Below are 19,250 nucleotides of genomic sequence, written 5' to 3'. Positions count from 1 at the left end.
TGATGGAACGAGTTTGGATTTCAGTTTGGGCTGACGAGAAATATAAACATAGATGATTGACTAATATGACCAATAAATAGAGATTTGGTGTCGGTGAGTAGGTATAAGGATACCATGTACCCACCTAGCTTGGTGATGGATAGAGTTTCAATTTATTGAATAAGAGAATATTCACCCAATCCTAATTATGCTTGTAACTTTTTTAAATATTCTAATCAATATTATAGCTAATCCCTCAATATTAAAATAAACTTATGACAATATATTCAAAAGTTAGTTGGAAGACGAAGTGAATTATTTACCAAATATAGCAATGTCAAATAGTTGGTGGTCGGGTTTTTTGGGAAATTCCCCACACATCCGCCCCAAGTGGGTGGGGTTGGAGGATTTTATAATGTATCATATTTGGGATGGTGGGGCAGAGATAACTTTGGAATTTCTAACTCTATAAGTCATAGACTTTATAGTGGTTATGTATTAGGATTTTTTGGTATTTACTACCTTAAAAATACACCACTTTTGTATTTACTACTTTATGAAATTTTTATTTTACATTACTATCTTAAAGATCCAATTTTTTGTTTTGCTACCACCTAATTTACAGTTTTCTCATTTTAAAATTGAGATATCTCTTTCGTTTCTTAATTATTTTAAGTGATTCAAAATCCACTCTTGTCAATTATGTGTAAGGATTCCATAGTGATATTGCTTTTAACATTTTATAAAAGGTAAAACTAATTAAATATTATTTGTAAAATTTTAAATTATTTAAATAATTTATCAAACGAATTGTTTTGAAATGTCGTTCCCAATTAAATCCCTATATAAAATGAAAAATAATGAACTTTGAATCACTTTAAATGATTAAGAAACGAAAGAGATATCTTATTTTTAAAATGAGAAAACTGTAAAGTGGTAGTAAATTAAAAAAAAAATTGGAAGTTTAAGGCGGTAATTTAGAATAAAAATTTCATAAGGTAGTAAATACAAAAGTGGTGTATTTTTAAGGTAGTAAATACAAAATTTTCCTATGTATTATAACTTATAAGGGCTGTATCTTATAAATATTTATTTGTATGGAGTAGTATCTTATATTATAACAAATTTATTATTAATATGTTTGCAACGAAAAAAATATTTTTTATAGGAATGCAACATCACTTATATATAAAATTTCGTTCAAAATTAACATTTTGATATGTAAACAATGCATCACACTTGATGATGGGACGAGTTGGATTTTAGTTTGGGTTGACGCGCGACGAATATTAACATAGATGTTTGACTAATAAAGACTAATATATAAATAGATATTGTTAGTGAGCATGTATAAGGATAACATATTCCCTCCTTGGTGATGGGTCGAGTTTCAATTTTTTGAATATGAGAACATCCATCCAATCCTAATTATGTATTTAACTTTTTAAAATATTTAATCAATATTATAGCTAATTGCTCAATTTTGGTAATAAATTTATGTTAATATAATAAAAAGTTAGATGAAAGACGGAGTAAATTCTTACCGATTATAGAGATGTCATATAGTCAGTGGACGAGTTTTTTGGAAATTTAATTCCCTACACATCAGCTCCAGGTTGGTTGGAATGGTGGAAATTTTGGTGCTGGTGAGGTTTAAATACTAAAATAGGTATTTTCCACGAGTGACGGGGTGATAATGGATGTTAGCTAGACGCCTAGATTTGACCCACCTCGCTTATCTTTCATTTAATTGATTATGAGTGTATCAATATTTTTTTTACTACTAACCTACGTACATATTATAATATTTTGTTTATTTACTAAAATATTTTAATCAGACAACTGAATTTGCCGAGACTCTAGAATAGAGTTTTAAAATCCAAAACTCTCTTGCCAAAAAAATAAGTTGAAACTAGCTAGGGGCCGGGAGCGTTTGAGGTGGGTGTGGATACACGGGTGGGTGATGAAACGAGGATGCATTTTATTTAATTTTTAGCCCTGAGACGGGGATTGGGAGGGGTGAGTATCGTTCCCATTGTTGGTGGCGGGGATGAGGATGAGAGTTTTATAAGGCGGGTACAACCGTACGGGGTGTGAAATCCTCTCCCGCCTCAATGTCATCTCTAGATGAATAAAGTAAATGGTGGAGTTAGAGATTAAGTGATCGGAAATGATGTAGATGGGGAAAGTATTAAGTCGTTATGATTATCCAAATTAAGGGTAAATTGGAATAACTTTATGTTTGACACAGCTGAAGATTGTGTATGAAAATAATTTTGTATGTGTACGTATATATCCTTATTTGTTTTGTTTTTCTTAATAAATCAGACACCCAATGAGGCAATGACAAATTTATCCATCATTAATTTTAATTAGGAGGATATTTATAGCTCTATTTTGATGATAATTCTACCACTATATTTTAGATTTCAAATAAATTTATTTTTTATATTTAGATTATAAATAGTGCATCGCGCGGGTACTATACTAGTACTATTCTATTAAATTGTTAACGTTCGGTATCGTTTTTTGTTTTCAATTTTCTGCTTTTTACAAAACTAAAAACCAAAATATGAAAATCATAAAAAGTAGTTTCCAGTTTTTTGTTATCAGTTTTCAAAATCAACATGATTACTGTAGGATTATTTTTTAGTTCATGATTCAATCTAAATCATATGAAAAACAAAAAACTGGAAACTGACAGTGATATTAACTGATATATTTTGTATATTAGATTATATTAGTTTTTTTTATTTTTAATTGAATTTCAATTTAGATTAAATTTTTAATTATTAGAGTGTTTGATTTTGAATGAAGTTGTATATGCGTAATATTAGTAATTAATTAATAAAAATATATATGTGCCACCTAATTATTTATCTACGTGACGCTCGACTTTTTTAAATCAAAAATAATTTCGAAATCCATTAGATTTCATACGTGGCGCTCTAATATTGGATTAGTGTTTGATCTTGGATTGAATTTTATTTTAGATTATTGTTTGATTTTGGATGAATTTTATTTTAAATTTACTTTTTTAATTATTAGAGCATTTGATTTTGGATTGAGTTGTATATATTAGTAAGTAATTAATTAAAATATCTATGGGACACCTAGTTAATTTTCTACGTGGCACTGGGATCTTTTTAATTCAAAAATAGATTAGAAATCTTATTTTTCATTACCTGAAACCATTAGATTTCCTACGTGGCATTCTAATTGTGGATTAATGTTTGATTTTGGATTGAATTTTATTTTATATTATGTTTGATTTTGGATGAATTTTATTTTAGATTTTTTTTTAATTATTAGAGTGTTTGATTTTGGATAGAGTTGTATATATTTGTATTTAATTATTAAAATACTTATGTGGCGCCTAATTAATTATCTATGTGGCACTCGATTTTTTTAATTCAAAAATAAATTATATATCTTATGTTCATTGGTCGAAACCATTAGATTTCCTATGTGGCGCTCTAATATTTCAACAAATATGCCTCCTTTATATATATACTAGATTTTAGCCCGTGCAATGCACGAATTTTATTAAATAAATATATACTAGATTAGATTATTTTTTATTTTGGATTGAATTTCATTTTAGATTTATTTTTTAATTATTAGAGTGTTTGATTTTGGATGGAGTTGTATATATTAGTAATTAATTAATTAAAATATTTACGTGGCACCTAATTAATTATCTATGTGGCAATCGATTTTTTTAATTCAAAAATAAATTAGAAATCTTATTTTACATTGGTCGAAACCAATAGTAATCCTAGGTGGTGCTCTAATATTTCGGCAAATATGTCTCCTTTATATATATATATATATATATATATATATATATATATATATATATATATATATATATATATATATATATATATATACTAGATTATCACTTATTTCTCATTCTACCATCCATGTAAGCAAAAGCTAATAAAATATACGAAGTATTTTTTTTTCGGTTCAACGATGAACCGCTAATTCAAATAACGGTTTCGTATTAAAGTAAACCGCCATCTAAATTAGCGGTTATGTGGAATTAACCGCCTATACTCAAATGGAACATGTAAACATTACACTGCCACACGCATAGCATCTAAAATTCAAAAAAGTACAATTGATAATGTTGATCGATTATCATCAATTAGCAATCTCATACATACATAAATCAAATAAATAAATAAACGCAGCCGGTGGTTTTGTGGCAAATTCACGGAAGGGATTTGACGGTATTGACGATATGGGCGGTGATGGCTGGTGGTGACGGTCTATGACTCTTCTGGCGGTGACAGTAGGTGACTCTTCCGGCGGCGACGACCGGTGAGTGGTGTTGTAGGAAAAATTACCTTGCCACATGTGCCACTTAAAGAGTGACACGTGGCTTGAATTGAGCCATTAGGTTGTCCGACGTGGACTACTAACTTCTGCGTGACGTGGCAGACCTTACGTGTAACAACCTAATAATTCCTTGCTTTGTATAAAACATTTTCCAACTTAAAACACAAGAATTACCAAGATATTACCGCCACCGTGATAACTGTAATCCCCCGTAATTTTATACATTTTATTAATGTAACACCCCGACAATTCTCTCTTTTCTAAAATAGCTTTTTAACATAAAACGTAGAGAATTATCAAGGCATTATCGCCCGTGTGAAAACGTAACGGCTTATTCAGAATTTTGCAGCGGAAATCATAAAACTAACTTTTAAGATTATAAATAATCGATTACATATTAAGTTCAAAAACCAATTAACGAAAATAAGGAAATACGAATAGTACGACAAATTTCAAGTCCAAATTAACAAACCAAATCACTTAGCAAAACAAATCTAAATACAAGCTCTCTAATCCCGATCCCAATTATGCATCATCTTCAAACCTGTAGATGGGCAACACTTATTGATCCTTAGAGACTGCTCACCAAAGATGGGTCATCACAGGATCAATAAGGCATAGCCATGATCAACACACACAAACAAACCACGTAATCAGCAAAGCTGAGTACTACATACTAAAACAATAACAATCCTAACATGATACTATTAAACATAAGTAAGGGCAGGCAAAACGTGATAAGTTGACGACCACACTTGGCTAGACTAGGCTAGACTGGACTAGACTTTTATAACAATAATATTATTTAATTGAAATAGGCAATGGACGGAGTTTTCTAGCTAGAAGCTTCACTAAGGAAGACGAGGTACGGACGCGACTCCGTAATCTCAGTGACCTGCGATATCGAGGAACGTTTGAATAAAAAATAGGACACGGTGATCAATCCGGTCCGAGATAAAGGCCATGGGCTACCACCATGAACCCCAACTCCTGTTTGTCCGTCACTTTAGACGTGCACAGTCTAAAGCTATTGCTACTCAGTTTCACTTTACATGATTTACAAATTGAAACCCTATTATGACTCAACAATCACATAAGGCATAAAATCCACATTTATTCACAACTGTTTTTATCTTGGAATTAAGTAAGTGATCACAAAGGTATCAAACAAGACTCATTCCAATTAAATCCAACATTTCCTTTAATACTGATCAACCCCTCTATATGGGTATAAGGTTTCAACTTACTAAACAAGGTCCTCGGCCCTCATAAAGTAGTGAAAAGCTAAAAGGGAACAACAATCGATCAATTTGAATCAATATATATAAAGTAATCTAGTGTTCCCAATCAATCATGTTTGCATCAAGCATCTACTAACATGTTATAATCCTCATAACGAAATATATATGTTCAACATGTCCATCCAACAATATTAAACATGAAATTTCAACATAATCAAGTCCATCAACAAATTTCAACTTGGTTTCAACAGATAACACACATTCCAAGCACATAGGTATGTACGTACCTTGTGTAAACAAACTGCAAGACCACTTTAATAATTCAAAAGTCGCCTACAGAGAATTCTCCGCCTAAAAACAACCAACAAGGATTCCCAATCAACTTCTAATCGTTCATAGCTATAATAACACATTCTAACTACATCTTAAACATATTTAGAACTTTTCTCCAATAACAAAACTTGAATATTTGATTTCCTAGCATAACAATTATTGAATTAGTGATTGAAATTCGTTGAAAACTCTTTGCAAACATCGTACTTTAAATTTTCAGCAATATAACTAATTTCAAACTACTCTAAAATATATCCAACATACTTAAAATCATAAAAATCATAACTTTAATAATTCATAAACATCCTACCATGATTTTAAATCATTAAAACCTTAAAAGTTTATACTTTAATAATTAAAATCCTTATTTTAATTTAATTATATAATCTGAAAATTAATAATTTCATTATGCAAAACATACAATCTGATTTCTATAATTACATAATTAAAACCATAAATTTAAAGCATGAAAAAAAAACATTAATTCAATTACTAAAACAAAATTAAAACATTAAATAATTTTAGGGGTAAAGAAATAACCAAGGTGAGGAGAGAGACGGCGGCCGGAGGGGAGAAGCGGCGCCGCTGGTCGCGGTGGTGACTGGTTGCGCAACAATAGGTGGTCGTCGCGGCTGGTGGTAGACCTGTGCAGCAAGGGAGGAGATCGAAAGAGAGTAGAAAGAACGAGAGGAAGAAACGAAGAGCGTCGGCCTGGCTGAGACGCGGCGACCGTTAGTGTAGGCGACGGACGGAGGCGGTTCAACAATGTAGCGCAGCAGCATAGTCGTGGAGGTTGCCGCAACAACAGAAACGAGGGTGAGGAGGAGCGATAAAACGGAAAGGAAAAGAAAAACTAAGGAGAAGAGGGAGGAGAAGAGAGAGTACCGTCAGATGGATCGGCGGTGCAACAACGCGGCGGCGGTGGTCCGGCGGGTGTACGGTGGCTGCGGCCGGGACAGAGAGTACCAAGGTTTGAGGGTTTGCTGGTTTACGTGAGTTTGAAGGAGAGAGGTTGTTGTTTCATTTTTTTTGTTTTTACGTAATATTGAAAGAGAAGGGGGGGTTGGTAGTTTGGGTTTTATTATTTTGGGCTTCACCCAATTGGGCTAGAGTTTGGATTTAGTTTTAGAATTTGAAATCCCAAAACCGATTAGGATTATTTTCTAAATTCAATCGTTTTTTAAATTCGAATTCTTTTCGAAATAAAATTCTAAAATTATTTTTAATTTCGTAAATTCTTAAAATATTTAAAATGCATTTGAATAAATAAATATACATTAAATATGTATATTTATTACTAAAATTCACCAATATAATTTAAATAAAATTAATTATTTGTAAAACTATATTAATAAACTTTATAAATATACGGGGGATTACAATCTACCCCTCTTAAAAGAAGTTTCGTCCCGAAACTTGACACAAGAACTCACACATTTTTCGAAAGTCTTTAATTCATTCTTACCAGAGAAATACTTGTGCCACTCATGTGCACTCTTTTGCCAACTTAAAGTTGCTTGTGTTACTCAAGAACACCTTTTTCTCATGCGAAGAATCTATGTACTTTGCACCAACATGTATAAGTTGCTAAAAATGATCATAAAATGCATAAAATTGCTATAAAAATAGGTAAAAAGCGCGAATTTCTATCGCATTCTACCTGTAACACCCCGACAATTCTCTCTTTTCTAAAACAACATTTTAATATAAAACGTAGAGAATTATCAAGGCATTATCGCCCGTGTGAAAACGTTACGGCTTATTCAGAATTTTGCAGCGGAAAACATAAAACTAACTTTTAGGTTCATAAATAATCTATTACATATTAGGTCCAAACCAATTAACTGAATTAAGGAAATACGAATAGTATGACAAATTTCAAATCCAAGTTAACAAATTAAATCACTTAATTAAACAAATAGAACTACAAGCTCTCTAATCCCGATCCCAATGATGCATCATCTTCAAACCTGTAGATGGGCAACGCTTATTGATCCTTAGAGACTGCTCACCAAAGATGGGTCATCACAGGATCAATAAGGCATAGCCATGATCAACACACACAAACAAAGCACGTAATCAGCAAAGCTGAGTACTACATACTAAAACAACAACAATCCTAGCATGATACTATCAAACCAACAACCCTAACATGATACTAATAAATATAAGTAAGGACAGACAAAACATAATAATTTGACGACTATACTTGACTAGACTAAGATAGGCTTGATAACCATAATATTATTTTAGTTGAAATAGACAATGGACCGAGTTGACCATCCAGAAGTCTTCACTAAGGAAGACGAGGTACGGGCGCGACTCCGTAACCTCAGTGACCTGCGATATCGAGGAACGTTTAAATAAAAATAGGACACGGTGATCAATCCGGTTCCAGAAAAGGCCATGGGCTACCACCATGAACCCCAACTCCTGTTTGTCCGTCACTTCAGACGTGCACAGTCTAAAGCTATTGCTATTCAGTTTCACTTTACATGATTTATAAATTGAGATTCCGTTATGACTCAACCATTACATAAGACAGACAATTCACATTTGTTCACAACTGTTTTTATCTTGGAATTAAGTAAGTGATCATAAACGCATCAATCAAGACTCATTCCAACTTAACCAACCTTTCCTTTAACCATGAGCAACCCTGTATATGGGCATAAAGTTTCAACCTACTAAACAAGGTCCTCCGCCCTTATAAAGTAGTGAAAAGATAGAAAGGGAACAACAACCAATCGATCCAACCCAATCATATAGAATAATCTAGTGTTCCCAACCAACATGTTTGTATCAAACATCCATACTAACATGTTACAGTTTTTATAGTGCAAAATAAGTTCAATAAGTTTGTCCAACAGTATTAAACATGCACATTCAATATAACCCAGTTCGTCCATAATATCAACATCACCAAGTTCAACAATAATATCAACATAACCAAGTTCAACAACAAGATTCAACATGGTTTCAACAATTAGCACACATTCCAAGCACACAGGTATGTACGTACCTTGTGTAAACAAACTAATAGGCCACTTTAACACTTTCAAAAGTCGCCTAACGAGAATTCTCCACCTAAAAACAACCAATATAGATTCATATCAACTCACATTGAATTTTCTGCAACATTAGGGTGCTTCAAACCCTTCCTAAACATAATTAGAACATTCCCCAATGACAACACTTAGCTACTAAACCTCCTAGCATAGTGATTCCTACACTAATGATCACCAATTATCATAAACTCCAATAAAGCATCCCTTTCTAAAATTCCAGCAATATAAAATAGTTTAAAACTTCACCAAACCATAATTAATATGCTTAAAATCATAAAAACAATAACTTTAATAATTCATAAACATCATACTATGATTTTCTAACTATTAAAGCATTAAAATTCATTCTTTAAATAATTCAAATCCTCATTTGACAAAATTATATAATCTGAAAATTAATAACTTCATTATATAGTACATATAATTTGAAATCTATATTTAAACCATAAAAACTATAAATTTACTTCAAGAAAACATAATTTAAATTGACAAAATATAATTAAAATCCTAACTTAAACATGATTAATAAATCTGAAATAAACTAAATTATAATATCAACATATAATCTGAATTCTAAATACATCATCAAAACTTAATAAGTTAAATCATGAAAATTAACATTAATTAATTTATTAAAAGACAAATAATAATTTAAATAAATTGAAGGGGGAGAAATAACCAAAATTAAGGAGGAGAGAAAGGCTGCTGGCCGGCGGCAATGGCGGTGCGGCAGCAGGTGTGGGTGGTCGACGATCGGTCGACAAGGCTGGCGGCGCAGGTGGCTTGCTGGGTGGTGGTTGCGTGCGCCTACGGTGGTAACCCGCGAAAGAAGAAAGGGAGAAGAAGTTGGCGGGGCAAGGCGCGACGGTGAGACAGGACGGCGAACTGGCAACGCGGCTGGGCTTGCGTGGTGGCGAGCACTGGTGGCAGCGGCGGTTCTAACCGGCCGGAGTTGAAAAGAAGAAACAAATAGACATTAGGGGATAAGAAGAAAGAACGAGAGAGAGTAAGAGAGGGAGAAGGAGAGTACCGGACGGAGGGATCGGCGGTGCGACAACGCGGCGGCGGTCCGGCGAGTGTACGGTGGCTGCGGCTGGGGCAGAGAGTACCAAGGTTTGAGGGTTTTCTGGTTTACGTGAAAGAATAGGAGGGAAGGAGGGTTTGACTTCTCTTGTTTTTGCTTTTACGTGAATTGAAGGAGAGTAGAGGTATGGGTAATTTTGTTTGGGTTTCTTTATTGGGCTTTGCAAACTTGGGCTAGGATTGGAATTGATGTTGTTTGAATCCAAAAATAGTTAGGATTGTTTATCCAAATTCAATCGGACGCGTTTTCATAATTCGAATTCTTTTCAACGTAAAATTCTAAAATTACTTTTAATTTTCTAATTCGTTGAAATATTTAAAACGTAAATAAAATAAATAAAATAAATATACGTTAATTATATATTTATTACTAAAATTCATAAATTCTATTTAAATATAAATAATATATGTTAAAATATATTTAATAAAATTTATAAATTTACGGGGGATTACAATCTACCCCTCTTAAAAGAAGTTTCGTCCCGAAACTTGACACGAAAGTTCCCACATTTTCCCAAAAGATTTTAACTTTCTTACTGGAGAGGTACTTGTGCCCCTCATGTGCACATTTTGCCAACTTAAAAGTTGCTTGTGTTACTCATGAACACGTTTTTCTTATGCGGAGAATCTATTTACTTTGAACCAACATGTATAATTTGCTAAAATAAGCATAAAAATGCATGAAAACACCATAAAATTAGGTAAAAAGCGCGAATTTATATCGCATTCTACCCCTCTTAAAGAAAACGAGTTACGCCCTCGTAACTCATCTCACGGAATAACTTTGGGTATTTCTTTCTCAATGAATTATGTCCTCAATACAATATTTTCACTCAAATCATTCTAGCAATGGACTTCTACACTTTTCCCTCACAATGCCTCAACATGTGACATCGTAATGCTCGCATGGTAACTATTGGTGCAAGGAATTCAATCATTCTAGTTGGTCTTCCCAATTACCCTTAAAGTCAATTAACACAAAATCTCAACATATATTTCATAGTAATCTCAGTCTGTCTATCGGTTGCAGGGTGGAAAGAAATACTCATTTCAATGTTGTCCCCAAGCTTCAACTGGACCTTATTGCCAAAATTTCAGACTTTTGTGCTCGGTAAGGATCTTACATGTTGCCCTATAAAGGTAATGTCTCCGAATATTCGCATATAACACAATAACAGCTAGCTTTAGTTCATGAGTAGGTTAATTAGCCTCGTAAGGTTTCAACTGACGTGACAACGAGTGCGGGGGTCAAATGCTCTTTTACAATCTGGAAAGTTTTCACAAATTTCTCCCTTCACTCAAGCATTGATTCCTTTTTCATCAGATTGGTCATTGGTCTTGCTATCTTCGAAAATTTCTCGGAAACCTCCTATAATAGTCAAATAGGCCTAGGAAACTTCAAACATTAGACACGTTCTTTGGAGTAGGTCACTCACTCACAGCTTGAACCTTAGCAGGATCTACAGACACTCCTTCTGCTCCACTTTCCTTTTCTACTGAACCTCATTACGCCTTTCCTGGATGTATAACTCTTGAGCTTAACTCTTAGCACTTTCACCAATTCATACATTCCTCTTTTCAAGACAACAATTGATTTCAAACGATCCTGGACCACTCAAATCTTCTCTTAAATTTATTCCCTTACGTAACGTAGTTTTCAATCAATTTAATCTTTCACTTTTCCGTCGGTGTCACTTATACACACATAACTTCAAGATTTGTATACTTCATTTAATAAAACTAGATTCTTTCTAAGCGTCTCCAAATAATCATCAAGATTTCATTATGCTCTTTTTGCATTCTTTGAATAAATCAGGATACCATCAGTGATATAATAACGAACTTAATTCGGAATTCGTGGGAAATCTCATTCATCAATTTCATATTTATGGCAGGTGCATTGGTTAACCCAAAAGACATTACTTTAAACCCATAATGACAATAACGAGTCCTAATGAGGTCTAGGCCCCTATCATCTATCCTCAATTGGTGGTACTTCAACACAAATCAGACTTTGAGAACACACTCGCCCAATTCAATTGATCAAATATGTCATCTATCCTAGGCAAAGGATACTCGTTCTTGATGGTGTTTAGCTCCCTAAAATCGATGCATGATTCCATACTCTTATCTTTCTCCTTAACAAACAACTCTTGCAATTGTGTCTTAATTCGCTCATTTCAGGAGGTGCCATGCTATAAGGTGCCTTGGATATAGGTGTCGTTTCAGGATCTAAGTCTATAGTGAACTCAAAAGCTCTAATAGGTAACATACTTGTAATTTCACTCGAAAACACATCAATGAATCCACTCACAATGGCAACATCCTCGATTGTCACTAACTTCTTTAATCACCTCTGACACACTACAGAAAATAGTTCGTACTCCCTATTCATCAATTTCCTCACTTGCATTACGGAAATAAGTAAAGGTTCTTGGACTTTTCAAAACATCCAAATGAGGTCAATTTCCCAATAAGGTTCCTTAAACTTACTTTCTGAACTTCACAATCTACCTTAGCCTTGTACACACTTAGCTAGTCCATCCCCGAAATTACATCTAGGTCCCTCAGACTAAACTTTATCAAATCAGAAGGAAAAACACAATCTTTTGTCTTCAAAGACAAGTTCTTAAACAACTTGGTACACTTTATAGTTACACCAGTAGGTAGACTAACAGGTAAATCAATCGCCTCAAAATCTACTAACTTCAACTTTTAACAATAGAGGACGAAATAAAAGAGCAAGTTGCCCCTGAATCGAACAATGTTTTAACTGGCACGGAGTTAATAGAAAAGTACCATAAACTACATCTGCAAAACGTTCAGCTTCACTTCTACTCATAACGAATAGTTTATCCGGAGCCTTATTATGGTTGTTATTCTCATTAGCAGACTTATGGAAGTTCTCTTAGTTGTTCTACGCCCCTAAAGGCTTCGACCCTAATTTCCTGACTGATTAAATCCCTTCTTCACCTGGTTACCACTCCCATTACCATTTTCATTCATATTTCTCTTGAAATTTCCTTGGTTTTCCCCAGCATTAAACTCTTTTCTTTTCTCCCCAACAACAATATTTTTCTTGTCCATTCTAGACTGCAACCCATAAATATGAGCAGCTCCCCCATACACAAAATCCAAAGATGTAGAGGTTTCCCCACCTAATCCTAAGGTGGTCATGCTATAAATCTGCAATAGTATTCATCGATGATCATGCTCCTCATACTAATGTTTATGAATTCCTAAACTTTCTGCTTTCTCATATAAGGTAGGGTAAACCTTTCCCTTAAGGCAGTAACAATTGAATCCTAATTGAATTTCTCAGCAGCGCTAATCCTAACCCTATTTCTCTCCACTGTAAATCGGCTTCATCTTTCAAATACATGACAACTTGACCCACTCTCATATTCTTAAGACAATTCAAATCCCCAAACAATTTCTCAAACTCTCCAACCCGGTTTTCTAAAAAGGTAGGGTCAGCTTTTCCGCCAAGAGGCGAATAGCAACAACTAAGTCATTATTGTTGGCCATTCTAGAACGCGACCTGCAATTAGTATATTCTACTTTAGGTTTGAAACATCACCTATACGTTATCCCATACAATTTAATACTTGAATTGACCATAAGGTTCGCCTCAACCAACAATGTTCACATTAATACACATCATTTATGAAGGCACGACAATCGTTTATGAAGGTGCAACGATCGTCTACAAGATGCAATAATCATTGAAAAATAATCATCCTCAATAATTCACGAAAGACATTCACACACTGCATATAAGGCATAACATTTTGAGTCATATTGGTCATGAGGGTCTAGGTTGGCCCCCACTTCCTTTATGTACTCAAATCATTTAATATTATTGTGGCAATTAAATTGATCCACAATTCACACTGAGTATGCAACCAATGGAAAATTAATCCATGACGTGTTACCTAAAGGTTGGGGTATTATGGAATCCTCATAATAGAATAAAGAACAATTCCTTGAAAACTTTAACTTTTATTGCTAACTCCATAAATATTTATTACATCCTTCAAAATAATAAAGAACATTTCAAACTTCACTAAACTTTAACCTTAAACTGTTGTAGCTTTGCTACTTATTCTTTAAAACATAAAAGAGCTAATTAACTATTTATGACTTCAAAATATTTGTGGCCTCTTGCCTATCCATTGCTCCTGAAACTTGCGGAGTGACATTTAGATCTCAAGATCATCGAACTATTCTTCAGGGTCTTCATCGGGGTCTTCCTCAGGGTTCGCATCTTCTCCCATGTCTTCATCTTGATTATGCTCACTTGCAATCTCCTGTTCACTTTCGAGCTCTGCATCTGAGTCACTAGAAATTTCGATGGTTGGCTCATGGGCCACTAGGTTAGGATTCTCTGCCTCAACACCTACATTCTCATTCTCCACAGCTACATCATTTTCCTCTAGGTCATTATTTACACCTATTCCCATAGGTTCTTCTGTAACTGAATCCCCAACATGACTCCCTACGATTTTACCGTCTCTAAACCCACTTTCTGCCGCTTCAATAATGGTGGTCAGGATTTCTGAATCATATTTCCATCTACCATCCCAAGTCCCATACTTAGTCAAGTTTGGAGTTCCATTATCAGAATGCATGTCTTTAAACTTTTCCTTGAGTTCTAGATATGGAAATTTGTTAGGTAAGCAATTAATGATAGTGGCTGCTATGATATCCTTTCTCATTAAGATAGGTTGCCCTTGAACTTTAGCATAATATTCACATCCAAACATGATTTTCTTCACGTAAATATCAGGGGTTTCTATATCAAGTTTCTCGAAGGATCCTATGTTGGTATACTTGGAAAGAAACATTTTATTCCTGAAATAAACAATTCAAGGTCTCACTAACGATTTTCCAGCCAAAACATAAACAAGGTTCAATGATCAATAAGTTTGGTGGAATCAAACAATTTCTATGCACATTTACATGCAACACTTAAACATTTAACAAATGCACATAGCAATTAACTTCTTATGCTAGCAATTAACTACTAATGCACATATAATTCTATCCTATATGCCCTTCTTATACTACCCATCTCTCATAAACTAAAGCATTGAAATAATTTAAATAACAAAGTAAAAGGACGATAATATAAGAAAATTATAACATAGAATAATAACATAAATAAAAATATATAATAAATAAAGTAGAATAAATTAAGAAAATGCGTAGAGAATAAATTCGAAAATAAAGTTAAAAAAAAAAAAAATTGAAAAGATTTATATTTTGCTAATTAACGAATTCTAACTCTTGAAACAACTAAAAAAAATTGAACTCCTTTTTAAGAAAAATGTATTCATATTATTTTTATTTATTTGTTTGAATAATAAATAATAAGAAAAATAAAAATGTCGAAAGTATCACTTTAATTTGGAAAAATAATTTGATTTCGAACGTAAATAAGGAATATCGTATACTTCAAACAAGGTAAAAGGAAATCGGCCCCCCAAAAAAAAATACCAATTTTTTTATCACTATAATGCGTAGAATCTCGATTTTTAAGGAATTTATTTTAAATAACTAGATAGTTAGGCGCCTAAAAATTTATTAAAATAAAACCTTAGCTTCTAGATACCACTTTGTAACACCCCGACAATTCTCTCTTTTCTAAAACAACATTTTAATATAAAACGTAGAGAATTATCAAGGCATTATCGCCCGTGTGAAAACGTTACGGCTTATTCAGAATTTTGCAGCGGAAAACATAAAACTAACTTTTAGGTTCATAAATAATCTATTACATATTAGGTCCAAACCAATTAACTGAATTAAGGAAATACGAATAGTATGACAAATTTCAAATCCAAGTTAACAAATTAAATCACTTAATTAAACAAATAGAACTACAAGCTCTCTAATCCCGATCCCAATGATGCATCATCTTCAAACCTGTAGATGGGCAACGCTTATTGATCCTTAGAGACTGCTCACCAAAGATGGGTCATCACAGGATCAATAAGGCATAGCCATGATCAACACACACAAACAAAGCACGTAATCAGCAAAGCTGAGTACTACATACTAAAACAACAACAATCCTAGCATGATACTATCAAACCAACAACCCTAACATGATACTAATAAATATAAGTAAGGACAGACAAAACATAATAATTTGACGACTATACTTGACTAGACTAAGATAGGCTTGATAACCATAATATTATTTTAGTTGAAATAGACAATGGACCGAGTTGACCATCCAGAAGTCTTCACTAAGGAAGACGAGGTACGGGCGCGACTCCGTAACCTCAGTGACCTGCGATATCGAGGAACGTTTAAATAAAAATAGGACACGGTGATCAATCCGGTTCCAGAAAAGGCCATGGGCTACCACCATGAACCCCAACTCCTGTTTGTCCGTCACTTCAGACGTGCACAGTCTAAAGCTATTGCTATTCAGTTTCACTTTACATGATTTATAAATTGAGATTCCGTTATGACTCAACCATTACATAAGACAGACAATTCACATTTGTTCACAACTGTTTTTATCTTGGAATTAAGTAAGTGATCATAAACGCATCAATCAAGACTCATTCCAACTTAACCAACCTTTCCTTTAACCATGAGCAACCCTGTATATGGGCATAAAGTTTCAACCTACTAAACAAGGTCCTCCGCCCTTATAAAGTAGTGAAAAGATAGAAAGGGAACAACAACCAATCGATCCAACCCAATCATATAGAATAATCTAGTGTTCCCAACCAACATGTTTGTATCAAACATCCATACTAACATGTTACAGTTTTTATAGTGCAAAATAAGTTCAATAAGTTTGTCCAACAGTATTAAACATGCACATTCAATATAACCCAGTTCGTCCATAATATCAACATCACCAAGTTCAACAATAATATCAACATAACCAAGTTCAACAACAAGATTCAACATGGTTTCAACAATTAGCACACATTCCAAGCACACAGGTATGTACGTACCTTGTGTAAACAAACTAATAGGCCACTTTAACACTTTCAAAAGTCGCCTAACGAGAATTCTCCACCTAAAAACAACCAATATAGATTCATATCAACTCACATTGAATTTTCTGCAACATTAGGGTGCTTCAAACCCTTCCTAAACATAATTAGAACATTCCCCAATGACAACACTTAGCTACTAAACCTCCTAGCATAGTGATTCCTACACTAATGATCACCAATTATCATAAACTCCAATAAAGCATCCCTTTCTAAAATTCCAGCAATATAAAATAGTTTAAAACTTCACCAAACCATAATTAATATGCTTAAAATCATAAAAACAATAACTTTAATAATTCATAAACATCATACTATGATTTTCTAACTATTAAAGCATTAAAATTCATTCTTTAAATAATTCAAATCCTCATTTGACAAAATTATATAATCTGAAAATTAATAACTTCATTATATAGTACATATAATTTGAAATCTATATTTAAACCATAAAAACTATAAATTTACTTCAAGAAAACATAATTTAAATTGACAAAATATAATTAAAATCCTAACTTAAACATGATTAATAAATCTGAAATAAACTAAATTATAATATCAACATATAATCTGAATTCTAAATACATCATCAAAACTTAATAAGTTAAATCATGAAAATTAACATTAATTAATTTATTAAAAGACAAATAATAATTTAAATAAATTGAAGGGGGAGAAATAACCAAAATTAAGGAGGAGAGAAAGGCTGCTGGCCGGCGGCAATGGCGGTGCGGCAGCAGGTGTGGGTGGTCGACGATCGGTCGACAAGGCTGGCGGCGCAGGTGGCTTGCTGGGTGGTGGTTGCGTGCGCCTACGGTGGTAACCCGCGAAAGAAGAAAGGGAGAAGAAGTTGGCGGGGCAAGGCGCGACGGTGAGACAGGACGGCGAACTGGCAACGCGGCTGGGCTTGCGTGGTGGCGAGCACTGGTGGCAGCGGCGGTTCTAACCGGCCGGAGTTGAAAAGAAGAAACAAATAGACATTAGGGGATAAGAAGAAAGAACGAGAGAGAGTAAGAGAGGGAGAAGGAGAGTACCGGACGGAGGGATCGGCGGTGCGACAACGCGGCGGCGGTCCGGCGAGTGTACGGTGGCTGCGGCTGGGGCAGAGAGTACCAAGGTTTGAGGGTTTTCTGGTTTACGTGAAAGAATAGGAGGGAAGGAGGGTTTGACTTCTCTTGTTTTTGCTTTTACGTGAATTGAAGGAGAGTAGAGGTATGGGTAATTTTGTTTGGGTTTCTTTATTGGGCTTTGCAAACTTGGGCTAGGATTGGAATTGATGTTGTTTGAATCCAAAAATAGTTAGGATTGTTTATCCAAATTCAATCGGACGCGTTTTCATAATTCGAATTCTTTTCAACGTAAAATTCTAAAATTACTTTTAATTTTCTAATTCGTTGAAATATTTAAAACGTAAATAAAATAAATAAAATAAATATACGTTAATTATATATTTATTACTAAAATTCATAAATTCTATTTAAATATAAATAATATATGTTAAAATATATTTAATAAAATTTATAAATTTACGGGGGATTACACTACCCCTCTTAAAGAAAACGAGTTACGCCCTCGTAACTCATCTTAGGGAATACTTTGGTTATTTCTACTTCAACGAATCATGTCCCCAACGCTATACTTCCACTAAAATCGTAGCAAGTGGGATTTCTACACTTCTTTCCACACAATGCCTCAACAGGTGCATCTTAAAGCTCGCATAGTAACTATTGTTGCAAGAAATTCAATCGACTCTAGGTGGTTTTTCCCAATTACCCTTAAAGTCAATAACACAGGTTTTCAACATATATTCCGTTAGTAGTCTCAATCTGTCTATTGGTTGCAGGATGGAAAACAATACTCATTTTCAATGTCGTTCCCAAGATTCATTGGACCTTTTTGTCAAAATTTCAGACTTTTATGGTCGGTAAGGATCTTACATGTTTCCCCATAAAGGTAATGTTTCCAAATCTTCCAAGCGAACACAACAACAGTTAGCTCTAGGTTATGGGTAGGGTAATTCGTCTCACAAGGTTTCAACTGACGCGACAACAGGTGCGGAGGTCAAACGCTCTTTTAAGATCTTGAAAGCTTCCTCACATTTCTCACTCCACTCGAATTTCGATTCCTTTTTCATCAAGTTGGTCATTGGTTTTGCTTTCTTCGAAAATTCTTTCACA

At 33.9% G+C, this 19,250-nt stretch overlaps 2 long non-coding RNA genes across 2 annotated transcripts; both read right to left on the bottom strand.

The window, feature by feature from the left end:
- Positions 1-7,565: 7,565 nt before the first annotated feature.
- Positions 7,566-10,530, bottom strand: LOC130469046 (uncharacterized). Its single transcript, XR_008929426.1, has 4 exons — positions 9,999-10,530; positions 9,648-9,906; positions 8,923-8,987; positions 7,566-7,904 (listed from the first exon to the last, which is right to left on the bottom strand). It is a non-coding gene; the product is annotated as an uncharacterized lncRNA (long non-coding RNA).
- Positions 10,531-15,785: 5,255 nt separating this feature from the next.
- On the bottom strand, positions 15,786-18,563 carry LOC130469045 (uncharacterized). Its single transcript, XR_008929425.1, has 4 exons — positions 18,108-18,563; positions 17,757-18,015; positions 17,032-17,096; positions 15,786-16,013 (listed from the first exon to the last, which is right to left on the bottom strand). It is a non-coding gene; the product is annotated as an uncharacterized lncRNA (long non-coding RNA).
- Between the last annotated feature and the right edge of the window lie 687 nt (positions 18,564-19,250).

This window comes from Spinacia oleracea, chromosome 3, assembly GCF_020520425.1.
Source record: "Spinacia oleracea cultivar Varoflay chromosome 3, BTI_SOV_V1, whole genome shotgun sequence".
Classification (NCBI taxonomy): Eukaryota; Viridiplantae; Streptophyta; class Magnoliopsida; order Caryophyllales; family Amaranthaceae; genus Spinacia; species Spinacia oleracea.
The sequence above is the reverse complement of the archived record's forward strand: the minus strand, read 5'-3'. Positions and strand labels throughout refer to the sequence as shown.